The sequence below is a fragment of the Tupaia chinensis genome, unplaced genomic scaffold (assembly GCF_000334495.1).
Source record: "Tupaia chinensis unplaced genomic scaffold, TupChi_1.0 Scaffold000032_1, whole genome shotgun sequence".
In the NCBI taxonomy this organism is placed as follows: domain Eukaryota; kingdom Metazoa; phylum Chordata; class Mammalia; order Scandentia; family Tupaiidae; genus Tupaia; species Tupaia belangeri.
The window spans coordinates 4,068,747-4,080,621 of record NW_006159462.1 but is presented as its reverse complement, the minus strand read 5'-3'; the positions used below and the strand labels follow the sequence as shown (position 1 = coordinate 4,080,621).

Below are 11,875 nucleotides of genomic sequence, written 5' to 3'. Positions count from 1 at the left end.
GGGCCCCTGTTTATTTCCTTCTGAATCCTTGGCCTCGACAGTAGAAAATAAAAACCACAAAACAACCTCTTAATGCAATGCACAAATTAAAATCTTTAAATGAGAGCAGAGTGTTCTTTATCAAAGTTGGAAATGATTCCATCAAGTTAGTGATAAAAGAACACAAAACTGCTGAACCTGCTGAAATGCATTTCTTCACTGAGAACTTGTACACTTGTACGAACTGCAGTTTAGAAACCCAGATATGTCTAATTGCATAAAGAGTCGTATTCCATGCTAATTTTCAAGTCTCTTTCTTTCTCTAGGCTATTCAACATTGGCTACCATTTCTTAAACAGCATTTGCTTTTCTCGACTTGTCAAAGTTTCTTATTTATACATCAGCCTTGTGGGTTGGGTAGAGAAATGGGAGAGGAAGAGGTAGAAAAAGTTGTGTGTGTGTGTTTTTAATAGAAGAGCTTCTAGGACAGTTTTATGCCATCTTTTACTTTTTACATTCAACCTTGAATCTTTTTGTTTGTTTGTATGTTTCTGCCACAGGGTGCATGCACTTGCCAGGGAGAGAAAGTGAGAAGAAGGAAAGTGAGAAATAATCCTTGGGGGGTGGGGGAGGGATGGCTATGCCAATAATCTGTTCTCCTCCATTCTCCTCCTGGGATTTTTGGGCTGGCCATGGGGGAGTCCAACACTTTAACCAACACGCCACCTGCTGGCTCCTCAAGCTCAGATTTTATCTTTACCCTTGTATATAGGGGCCCTTCAATGTAGGACCTTAAGACTTTAAAATAAATGTATATTGTAAATAAAAACTGTCTTTTAAAAACTGCTTTATTACGTCCTTAATAACAAAAAAACCTTGCTTTGTTTTCCCCTGCTCAACATACAGTCATTGGAGTAGACAATGTGAGAATTAAAAAAAAAAAAAATTGTCCCAGGACATTGTAAAGTGGGGTAGCTTGTCACTGGTATACATTTAACTAGAATATTAATGAAGAGAAGAGGCTCGGTTGTTGTGGTTACCACAGTTCTTTAAAACTTCACAGCACACACAAAAAAATATGTTTTACATTACTGTTTCCCTCCTTGAAGGGAACGGTTGTTTTAAGGGGACATCACGAGACCGATCTCCTTATGTGCCACCATGGCGGCTCACATATCTCCTAGAAATCTGAACTGCTTTAAACATATCCAGATATTTCCATGGTAAGGATTTCAGTGCATGGTGCTGCCAAGCACTGCTCTAGTCACAGGGTAAGATTAATTATTTGCCAGTGGTCTCTGTTAATTAGCAAAACAAATAACATACCACCTTTTTTTTTGAGGGGGGGTAAGTATGACAATATGTGCCTATGTAAATAGGAATACTTATTTTGATGGCTGCAATTTCAGCTGTCTTTTTTTCCTTCTCTAAAAGTTGACGTGAGGTTTGAATATGTCCTTTAAGAGTTTATGTGTTAGGAACTTAACCTCCAGTTGAATGAGAGTACAAAAGCCCTCACCGAATGTCAGACCCTGGATTTCTCAAGCTTCAGAACTATGAGCTAAATAAACCTCTATTCTTTATAAATTACCCAACCACAGGCATTCTGTTACAGCAACAGAAAATGGGCTAGCCAGTTAGAAAGGAGCTGACCCTCCTGTTGTTTACCAACAGCTTAGTCTCTCTGCTCAGTTAATTCACAGGAGTAGGTATAGTGGCTGATATGATTTGGGACCTGAACCGAGCAGTGGGTTCTATCAGTGCCCTGCCCACATCCCCACTGGTGTTGGCTTATACGGAGGGGCTGCCCTTACTGGGAATACCTGTGCTCTCTGCTTATGGACATTTTCCCCCTTGCTGCAAAAATGCTCTTGGTCTATGTGACAAGCTGGAGGTTCTAGGGAGATGATAGCTCAGAAACAGTTTCCACCAACAAGAGAGGGGGAATTGGTAGATAAATGCCACATCTTCTTTGCTCCTGGGTTAGGATAATTCTGTCTCCCAGAGTTCCCAAGAGGGATGGAGTTTCAGGTGCTAACCACCTATAACAAGCAGTCTTAATGTTTCTTTCTCTTTCCTGCCCCAGTTCCCAGTCATAGGGCTTGTGGGCTCACCGGAGAGAGACAGAGAGGGAAAGTGTGGAAATTACCCCCTGGGGAAATGGCTATACTTCAATCCTTTCTCCTCATGCTTTTCGAGCCACCAGTCCTGCGACCCAAACTGTGCAGTTGGTCATGTAGTACCCAGTGCCTAAACTAGCATGCTACCTATTGACCCATCCTGAGAAGTATTTCTTTTTTGGGGGGGAGATTTTTGCCATAGGGCGTGTGTGTTCGCCAGAAAGACAAGAGAGAGACAGAGAGACAGAAAGCGAGAAATCACCCCCCTACCCCCCAGGAGGGATGGTCACACCACAATCCCTTCTCGTCCATTCTCCTCTCAGGATCTTGGACACGCACACACATGTGCCCAGTGTGAGTTTAAGCCAGCAGGCCTGGGACTTGAACCATGGTTGACTACATGGGAGTCCAGAAACATAGCCATTATGCCATCTGCTGGTCCCTGACAAGTATTTCTAAGGCTTATCTTGCAACTATTTTACTTACACTTGAATCTCAGGATCTACTTTTGAAGGGATCAAGAAATCCTCATGAAACATTTCTAAACTAACTTTGGGATTCTAGCAGAACGCATTTGAGTGATATTGAATAAACTCGAGGCTGTTACAAAGAAACATTAAGATTATTTTTAAAAAGAATTACTTATTTCATTTTATTTTTTCTTCTTCTTACTTTTAACTTGCCATAGAACATGTACACTCACCAGAGAAAGACAGAGAATGAGAGAGAGGGAAAGTGATATAGCAAGGTGCCGGGTCTGGGACTCAAACTTTGGTTGGCCGTGTGGGAGTCCAGCACCTTAGCCTATCATGCTACCTGCTGGCCCAACATTATAACCTTTTTCTTTTTAGAGCAGTTTTAGATTGACAGCAAACTTGAGAGCTGACAATACAGAGTTGTCATATACCCCTGCCTCCATACAAGCACAGCCTCCTCCACTGCCAACATCCTGCACCAAAGTGGCACATTTGTTACAACAGAATAACCTGCATTGACACATCATCACCCAAGTTTACAGTGCGTGTTAGACTCTGCTCTTGGTGTTGTCCATTGTATGGATTTTGACAAATGTATAATGACATGTATCCTAAGAAGTAATTCCATGGTGTTTAAAAAAGCCTAAATTAATATTTAAATTTCTCTTCTTAGCTTTCCATTCTGAGCTGTTGCCAGGATGGAGTGGCTGGTGATAATTTGCATGTCATCTGCGTTGCACTGACGGGAAAGCCGTCCCCAAGCAGGTTGTTGAAAGTGGCTGTGCATATCTAAATTTGTAGGTATTGTCGTATGTCTTGGGATCTTGAGAAGAAACAGGCTATGTAAATATTATCTATTATTATTACTAATAATTACCTGCAGCTGTAGTGGTGATAACGCGTGAGTGCTGCGAGTCCCAGATGCGAGCCTCCTGGGCCTCTGTGCTCAATGGTGATGTGAACTGCAGTGAACTTGTCTTGTCAGACTGCATCGCCATGCCGAGAACAAAATCCCTGTTGCTCAGGGAAGGTGGCCTGGTGTGCTTTACTGCAGCTCAATCCTTATTTGCACTTCCGAGAAGTCCTCCCCGCCCCTTTTCTTTTTTAAAACTGTAGAATGGAATAATCAGCCATAGTTCTTGGTGGGAGGTCCCCTGTGTTCTGCCCTAGATTTTCAAGCTGGCTGTCAGGCCAAGCCAGATTGTAGATGGATGGAGAAGGTTTTTTCTCTTTGGCTAGTAATTTTTTTCTTTCTTTTTTTTTTTTTCCTCCTTTCCCTTTCTCCTTGCCTTTTTTCTTCTCCTCTAAATCACAGTGCTCACAGCTACACACAGCTTTAAAACCGTGTGTCTTCCCTGCTGGTTGACAAGCAGGGAATTGCCTCCCTGGGAAGGTTGCTAGTCTAGGACATAGGAACCCAGGGGGCCATGTGACTGAAGGTCCCTTGCTGAATATCTCTGCAAGTTTTAGATTTCCATTCTATAGAGTTCTCCCGAGTACTAGAATTACGGAATAACAAATATCTCTTCTATTTTTCTTTTTAAAAAATATTTGTTAATTTATTCACTACTTTTGTAGCTTTTTAAAAATTCATGATGAATAGTGCATGTGCATACATGAGACAAAAGGAGAAATAGAGAGAGAGGAGAGAGAGAGAGAGAGAGAGAGAGAGAGCACCGTGGTTAGGTATCATCACACAGCTATTTCCTTCCCTTAGTCTTCCAATTTGTCAAGATTTTGGGTACCTGGGTATGTGCCCAGTGTGTTCCAAAACTACCAGTAGGGGATTCCAACTGTGGCTTCCTGTCATGCAATATGGTACAATATGGGCAGCATCATTCTTTCTTTTAAAAGTTCTTATTGTATTTAAAGCAATTTTTATTTTTTAAAAAATGTCTTTATTTCTTTCATGAGTGAACAACAAAGAGATAGAGAGGGACCAGCTGTTAGCATAATGCCATGTTGCTGGACTCCCATGTAGCCGACTGTGGTTCGAGTCTCTGACCCGGTGGCTTAAACTCATGCTGGGCACATGTGTGTGTGTGCCCAAGATCCTGAGAGGAGAATGGAGGAGAAGGGATTGCGGTGTGGCCATTCCCCTGGGCAGGGGGGAGGGGAGGTGGTGATTTCTCGCTTTCTGTCTCTCTGTCTCTCTCTGTCTTTCTGGTGAACGCAAGAGCCCTGTAGCAAAAACCTCTATAAAAAAAGAGAGAGAGAGACAGGTGCCTACAACAGAATCCTCACACTACAATTCACCTCCAGCCTTTATCAGCCCTGGATCATGGGCATGTGCACACACGATACATTCAGAGAGGTTTCTGGATACAAACCCAGAACCTTCTCATGTGAGTCAGTCATGCAGAGTGTTGTATTAACCCCTGTGACACCATCCAGTCCACCAAAAGAGGTTTTTATCTGGTAATGTGTTATTTCATTTGTCTTGTCAATTATCTGTCTCCCTCTTTGACTATAAGGGCTACCTCTGTCAACTCCAGCCCAGTTTTAGGCCTGGCATTTGGGGAGTGCTCAGAAAACTTTTGTTCAGTGAACAGATGAATTAAAAGCTAAAACGCATTGTAACTGTCACTTGACTCACTTGTTGTTAGGTGAGAAAAACTAAGTCTCATGGCTCTTTTTTCATTTAAGCTTTTTTTATGGTGCATGTGCTCACCAAAGAGAGAGTGACAGAGACAGTAAGAGGGAAAATGAGAAAGAAATCACCCCATAGGAGGGATGACTATGCCATAATACTTTCTCTTCCATACTTTTCCTGGAATCTTGGGCATGCACACACACATGCCTAGCATGATTTCGAGACACTAGGTCTTGGGCTAGAACCATGGCTGGCTATGTGGGAGTCCAATGACATAACTGCTATGCCATCTGCTGGTTCCAAACACAATGACTTCTTAAAAGCTGCAGATCTACCATCCACCAAGAAACCACAAGGGAAGTGCTTGAAAACTGTGACAAGTCATGGAAATAGAAAATGCGCTGTGTTTCTTCTGGTGGTGAGCTGGGCGAGGTGTCGGCACACTAGTTTGAGAATGGACTGTGGAAACAGACAGCTGTCCACCTAGTGTGGCATCTTATGCAACCTCGGGCTCTGCCTCAGTTTTTTTTTCAAGTCTTCAAGGCTGCATGGACAAGCTTCCTGGGATTTTAACAGTCTGATTCTAGAACAGGAGGAAGGCATGTCCGGTTTGTGTTTCAGTCCGCTTTCCCGTTGTCAGTCCTTCCTACCCAGATGCATGTTCCCTTAGCTGTCTGTCAAACAACAGTACTTTCCAGTGGCAGCTGATTCTTCAGGCTGTTATATTTGTATTGACTGTGACCTATCTGAAGCGAGACTGATACGTTCTACACAAATATTGGTTTCTATGAAATATGACTGAAGGAATGGTCACCAGTCTCTGGGGAAGGGCTATAGGCATAGGCGGATATTAAAAGAGTCTGCAGGCTGGATGAGTGCAAAATGGAGAAATGGCTTCGGTAAGGCCACTTTATTGGCGTGTGATGGGGTCTTGTGATTTGGATTAAGGACCAGGTGCCAAGGCTTAGAGTGCCAATTAGAGAAGGAAAACTGCATTAGCTATTACTTCAGTCTGGCAGGCTCTAGACAGTCACACAATAACGACATTGCTGTACCCTTAAGCCAGTTTCATGCTGCGGAAGTTCGGTTTTGGGAAGCTATCCTTCTTCTAAGGTAGATTTATTTGCTCTTCTGCCGTGTTTCCATGTATGAAATATTAATATATGTTAAAAAAACCCCAAATATCTGTGATCAAGGACATTTTGACAAGGTTGGGTTCAACAGAGTTAAACGGGTTGAGATAAGATGAGCCTTCTCAATGTTTTTGCTATGGTGATGTTCCTTGGAAATGTCGAGCAGCTATTCTCTGTTGACTATTCTAAACTTGTGACCATGGAACACTTTTTGGCAGAGCACTTAGGAGGATTCTAGTTCTGAGAAACATGTCTTCGGAAACAATCTTTTGATGTTTTCCCAGGGTTCAGTGCATTGCAATCGAAAGTCTCCTGGACTCCCTTGGGTAAATTTTTCCTGCCCTGAGAATCAGAATTCTCATGGAAACTTTCTTGCTGTATTTGTCTTCTTGCATTTATCGGAATGAGCTGTTCCATAATAGTTATCAGCCAGTGCAATAGTTTCTGATATGAGGAGAACTTAAAAGTTGGTGTGGAAAAATGGGATTAATGTACAAGTTAATGTTGGTGCAAAATTATTTTGAAAACTTTTTTCATAATACACTTTTTCCATGAACTATTTGAAGACCCTTCATACATTCAAATATTATTTGAAACTAGAAGAATTGAACATACAGACAGGGTAAATAATTTACCCAAGCTCACACTATCATTTTGATTTTTTGACCTCTGTGCAACCAGGAGTAACTCCATTGGAAGTCTTTCCAATTTCCTTCCTGAAGCCCCCCTGAAGCAACCTATTGGGAACTGCCTTCTTCCTTTTTAGAAAGGAGCAGGTCAGCTCTAGAGACCTGAGTGTCCGTATAAATTGAGTAAAAGTGAGACATTAGTGTTTTATTTGTTTGTTTTGCTTGTTGTTTTTAAACCTCATTTGCTTTTGTATCTCAAACAATGTGGAAAACAAAATGCTAAAGAGGAGAGAAATCAGAAAAGTCAGGCTCTTTTGAACAATGAGCAGCCCACTTTTCCATAGCCTAATTGCTGGGACTTGTAGACCAGGAAGGACTTTACCTGGATGATGGAAAATACAAGACTGAAAGAGGAGCTCTGTTCCACTCCTGCTCAGTGGGAAGCCTTTCCATCTTTACTTCTTTCCTGGATGAGAGAGGAAATGTTAGAAGAAAAAAAAAAAAATCTAACAAAGCTGCCTTTTAACTTTTTTTTTTTTTTATCAGCAGTTGGGAGGTTATGGTGAGTTTTGGTTTGGTTTTCAAATAAGTGATTACCATCTCTCCAACAAGGTCAGAGAGAAAGCTGCTTGGGGCTGGAGGAGGGACAGATCTGACATTGATGTCGCTACCTCCCAAGGAGGCCCCAAAGGGCTTGGAAGTCCATCAAAGCAGGAATTCCCAAAGTGCATGGTCAGGAAATTTTTGAGAACAAAGTTTTGTTTGGAGAATTGGATTATAGACACCATGGACTGAACAACAGGACTCAACTTGTCAGGAGTCTATTATAGACAGGGTTATGTTAAATGGGAATGACTTGCCAGTGGCTTCTGTCATTGCTCAGAAACACTGTGTCTCAGATATGTGTTGTACAATTCAGAGGCAGGCATGTATGCATGATGCATGTGCTTCACATGGTGAACTTGTTGACTTCTGTAACCTGAACCTTTAGCACAATGGCATGCATAAAATGGGGACTTAAATATTTGTTGAATGAAAAAAATGAAGTTCTGAGGCCACAGTTTCCTGGATTAGAGAGGGGCAGGTCATCCTAAGGCATTTGGACCTATTCCTTTCTTTTTACCTTTCAATTCTCTACTGAAATGTGGTAATTCACCATCCTTTTGTTGTTCAACAGGAATCTGGCAACCTTAAGACCTTGACAATTATGAAGATAAATTTGGCTATTGGGAATAATGGTGAGACCACATTGGCTCTTCTGTGTGACAGAGAAGCAACTCTAGAGAAGGAACCTGTTAGCTGAACTTGCGGCAACTATCTGATAAACCACTTACCGGAGACTCTGCAGCCAGATGCCCCCAGGAGAGACTCATCTGTGATGTGGTTTTGAGAGCATTCTAGTTTTCCATGGTGCTTCCTCCTCCGAATTCCAGTAACACCTTCTCTGTACTTTTCTTACATTATCCCGACTAAGGAAGGAGCAAAGGGTTCAGGGTTGGAATTTCTGGATTTAAGTTGGGTTGCTGCTCTATTATTGATAAATCTCCTCATTCAGCTACATGAGCTTCAGCGCTCTCCTTTATAAAATGAGAGCTGAAAATAATCTTATCTTACAGCATTTTCCAAAGAATTAAACAAGATAATAAATGAGGAAATACTTGTCAAATCTCAAAGCAACTTTCAAATACTAATTATGATGGTATCTCATTTTATACATATATAATATATATATATATATATATATCCCTGCTAGGTTGTTCATTCATTGAAAGCAAGGGCATATTGATGATGATATTTTTGTTTGTAATTCAGAGTACCTTGACAGGGACTTATATAAAAGAATTACTTATTGACTTAGTACCCCTAGAGAGCCAAGGTATTAATAAGCCTTAAGCTGGGGACATCATTTGCTAGTTTGGAGAAACTTACGACAATAAGGATGGGACCTATGGTGATTGGGGAGATGGTGGAAATGTGTGAGGAAAGAGGAAGTTGGAGCAGGTTAATGAGATTAGAAGTGTAACAGGATATTTGTCATTTCTTCTTGTAGGGTGTAAGGCAGAAGTCCCAAGGTGAACATAATGTCTACCAATCTCAAAGAAGTCATTTGAAAGTACAGCACAGATAGACATGAATTTATTTACTTACATACAGGACAGGGATACACTGATGATGGTTGGTCAGTGAGTGATCTGCATGGTCAGTGGTTATATATGTTTGCCATCAAGGCATGCATAAATCACTCGAAGAGCAATGCAGATTTCCCGTCACCAAGGCAAGGGTCTGGTGTCTACATACATTGTTTGGAAATTTCAATAACAGGTTAGGTTATGGATTACCAGAATCAATAAGAAAGTGCATTTAAGTGCAGTGCCCCTGATCTTATGATACTGATGAGGGGACAAATTCATACCTCTGGAATGGCCTTGAATGTGGGTCAGTCTCATGAGGTAAAAGTGATGGTCACAAGATGCTTATGAGCCCCAGCTGTGGCCTTCAGCCTGTTCCAAGGAAGTCAGGAAGGAAGAGAGGGGAGACGAATGTCCCAATGTACGGAGCATGCAGGTAAGTGAGATCAGAGGGTTAGAATGGCATCTGTCATGCCTTCTTACAGAAACAAATAGGAAAGGAATGACTGGCAGTGGAGGGGTCCTTGTGAATGTAAGAGTCTTCTTTGTGTGGTAGCCATCTTTTCATCTAAACTGATCATGAACACAGGCCTTGGTTCATAAGCATCAGGCTTAAAAAGCTAGCAGTTCAACTTGAAGGTCTTTGAGTAACCTCCATATTGTTCTCCACAGTGGCTGGGTCAGTTTACATTTCCAGCAACAATATAGGAGAGTTCCCCTTTCACCACATCCCTACCAGCACTTATTATTTATTATTATTTTAATCTTTGCCATTCTGACTTGGGTTAGGTGATATCTCATTGCGGTTTTGATTTGCATCTCTCTTATGATGAGGGATGTTGAGCATTTTTTAAATATGCTTTTTTGGCTATTGATATATCTTCCTTAGAGAGTTATTTATTCAGTTCCTCATGATCTAGCAATTCCACTCCTGTGTATCAACCCAAGGGACAGGAGAATGCTCAGTTATAAAAGGGCTTGCACATCTATGTTTATTGCAGCATTATTCTTGATTGCTAACACATCAGACCAAACCAAATGTCCACAAACAGATGAATGGATTGAAAAAGTGTGGCACATATACTCCATGGAATACTATTCGCCATAAAAAGCAACAAGACCCTGGCATTTGGTAGAAAGTGGATGAATATGGAAGATTTATTGTTGAGTGAAGCAAGTCAGGCTATGAAAGAGAGACATTATATGTCTCCACTTAATGTTTACTGACTGTCTGCACTGTATGGCAGAGACTGAAAGACTGGAGGACATAAAAACATTAAAAATTGGTGTGGACACTGGGGACAAAGTGGAAGAAGAGTGGGAGAGGGGAAGAATGTAGGGAAGGAAGTCTGGGGCAAAAATAGAGAAGTAAGGCATTTGTGAACACAGAAATGGTTTATTACCTGTTGATGATGCTGTGTGTAGTATTCTCTACTGGACTGGTCTGAAGTGTATTTCATGCTGGATAAATTCTCTTTACAATCTAAATGATGTATAGTGATTGACTGTATAAATAGTAATGATAAAAGAAACGTTTAAAAAATAATAATAACAAATAAATAATTCCTAAGGGGAAAAAAAAAAGCTAGCAGTGCCCAATAAGTGGAATGACTTGAAGATCTGAAAGAACCGAAGTGCTTGTTTTTCATGGAAATTGAAAGGAGCACTATTGCTTCATTTGCTAAGGATATAAGAATAAAAGAGGCTTATATTCTGTTCAGCTAGTGATCAAAGGAGGGTTGAGAAAGCCTCACCTACACAGCGGAGTGCCATCTACATTTTAGGAGTAACTCTGCAAAAGAAAGACCTGGTGATTTTAGAAAACTAGAGGTCATATGGCTTCTTTCCAGTTTTAACAAAGGTCAGCGTGACCTGCTGATGAGTCAGTTCCTTAAGTGTTCCTCCTATCTTGCAAGGCAACCCAGGGGTGGTTTAATCTTTGATGACAGTTACTCCCTGAAGCTCTGAACTAGGCATTACCAGACCTTGTTAAAGACTGCCCTGATTATTTATCTGACCAGCCCTTTCCTCTTTCTCCCCAGTCTTATTTCTGTATCTGCTGCATTATTCTTTGTGTCTAAAGTTGGCATCTCTGCCTGGGAGTTCTCTCATTGTGGGCTTGGGTGTGGCTACAAAGACAAAGATGAACAGTAATCCTGGCGGTCTCCCAACTGCTTCTACTCTCTCAGTGGCAGCAGAATAATACCTGTGGGAAAGTCACTGAAGACTGAACAGGACTGGAAAGGGGGTGGGTCTGTCTCAACCTCTCCCTGCCCAATCTCACACTCACTCCCTTCTACACTCTTTGTAGTCAATTTTCTCAAAAGAGAAATACATGTTTGTTTGCCCAGAAGGTTCAACCTTTCCCTCATTCATGCCATAACTTTTTGTGTTGTTCTTGTTTCCTTTTTTTTTTTTTTCTTTTTAATTGCCAGAGGGCGCATGTGTTCACCAGAGAAAGAGAGACAATGAGAGGGATAAAGCATTCCCCCAATGAGGTATGATCATACTGCAATCCCCTTTCCTCCATTTCTCCATCCCACTGGGTTTTTGGACATGCACAAATACATGTCTTATATGTTTTCCAAACCACCAAGCCACATGTTTGAACCACAGTCAGCCATGTGGGATTTGGGTTCCTTTAACCATTAGGCTATATAGGGCTGGCCCATTTTCACTTTTAAATGTCTTTTTTTAAAATAACTTTTTTTTTAAAGAGGTTTTTGCTATAGGGTGAGTGTGCTCGCCAGACAGAGAGAGACAGAGAGACAGAAAATGGGACATGACCCCCCAAAGGGGATGGCCACGCCACAATC

The 11,875-nt window shown here is 41.4% G+C and overlaps 1 long non-coding RNA gene across 1 annotated transcript in view; it reads left to right on the top strand.

The window, feature by feature from the left end:
- The window catches only part of LOC102481448 (uncharacterized), a 19,537-nt gene extending 11,022 nt beyond the window's left edge, over positions 1-8,515 (top strand). The window contains exon 3 of the long non-coding RNA XR_333253.2: positions 8,108-8,515. This is a non-coding gene — a long non-coding RNA (uncharacterized LOC102481448). The remainder of the gene's footprint in view (positions 1-8,107) is intronic.
- The last annotated feature ends 3,360 nt before the right edge of the window (positions 8,516-11,875 follow it).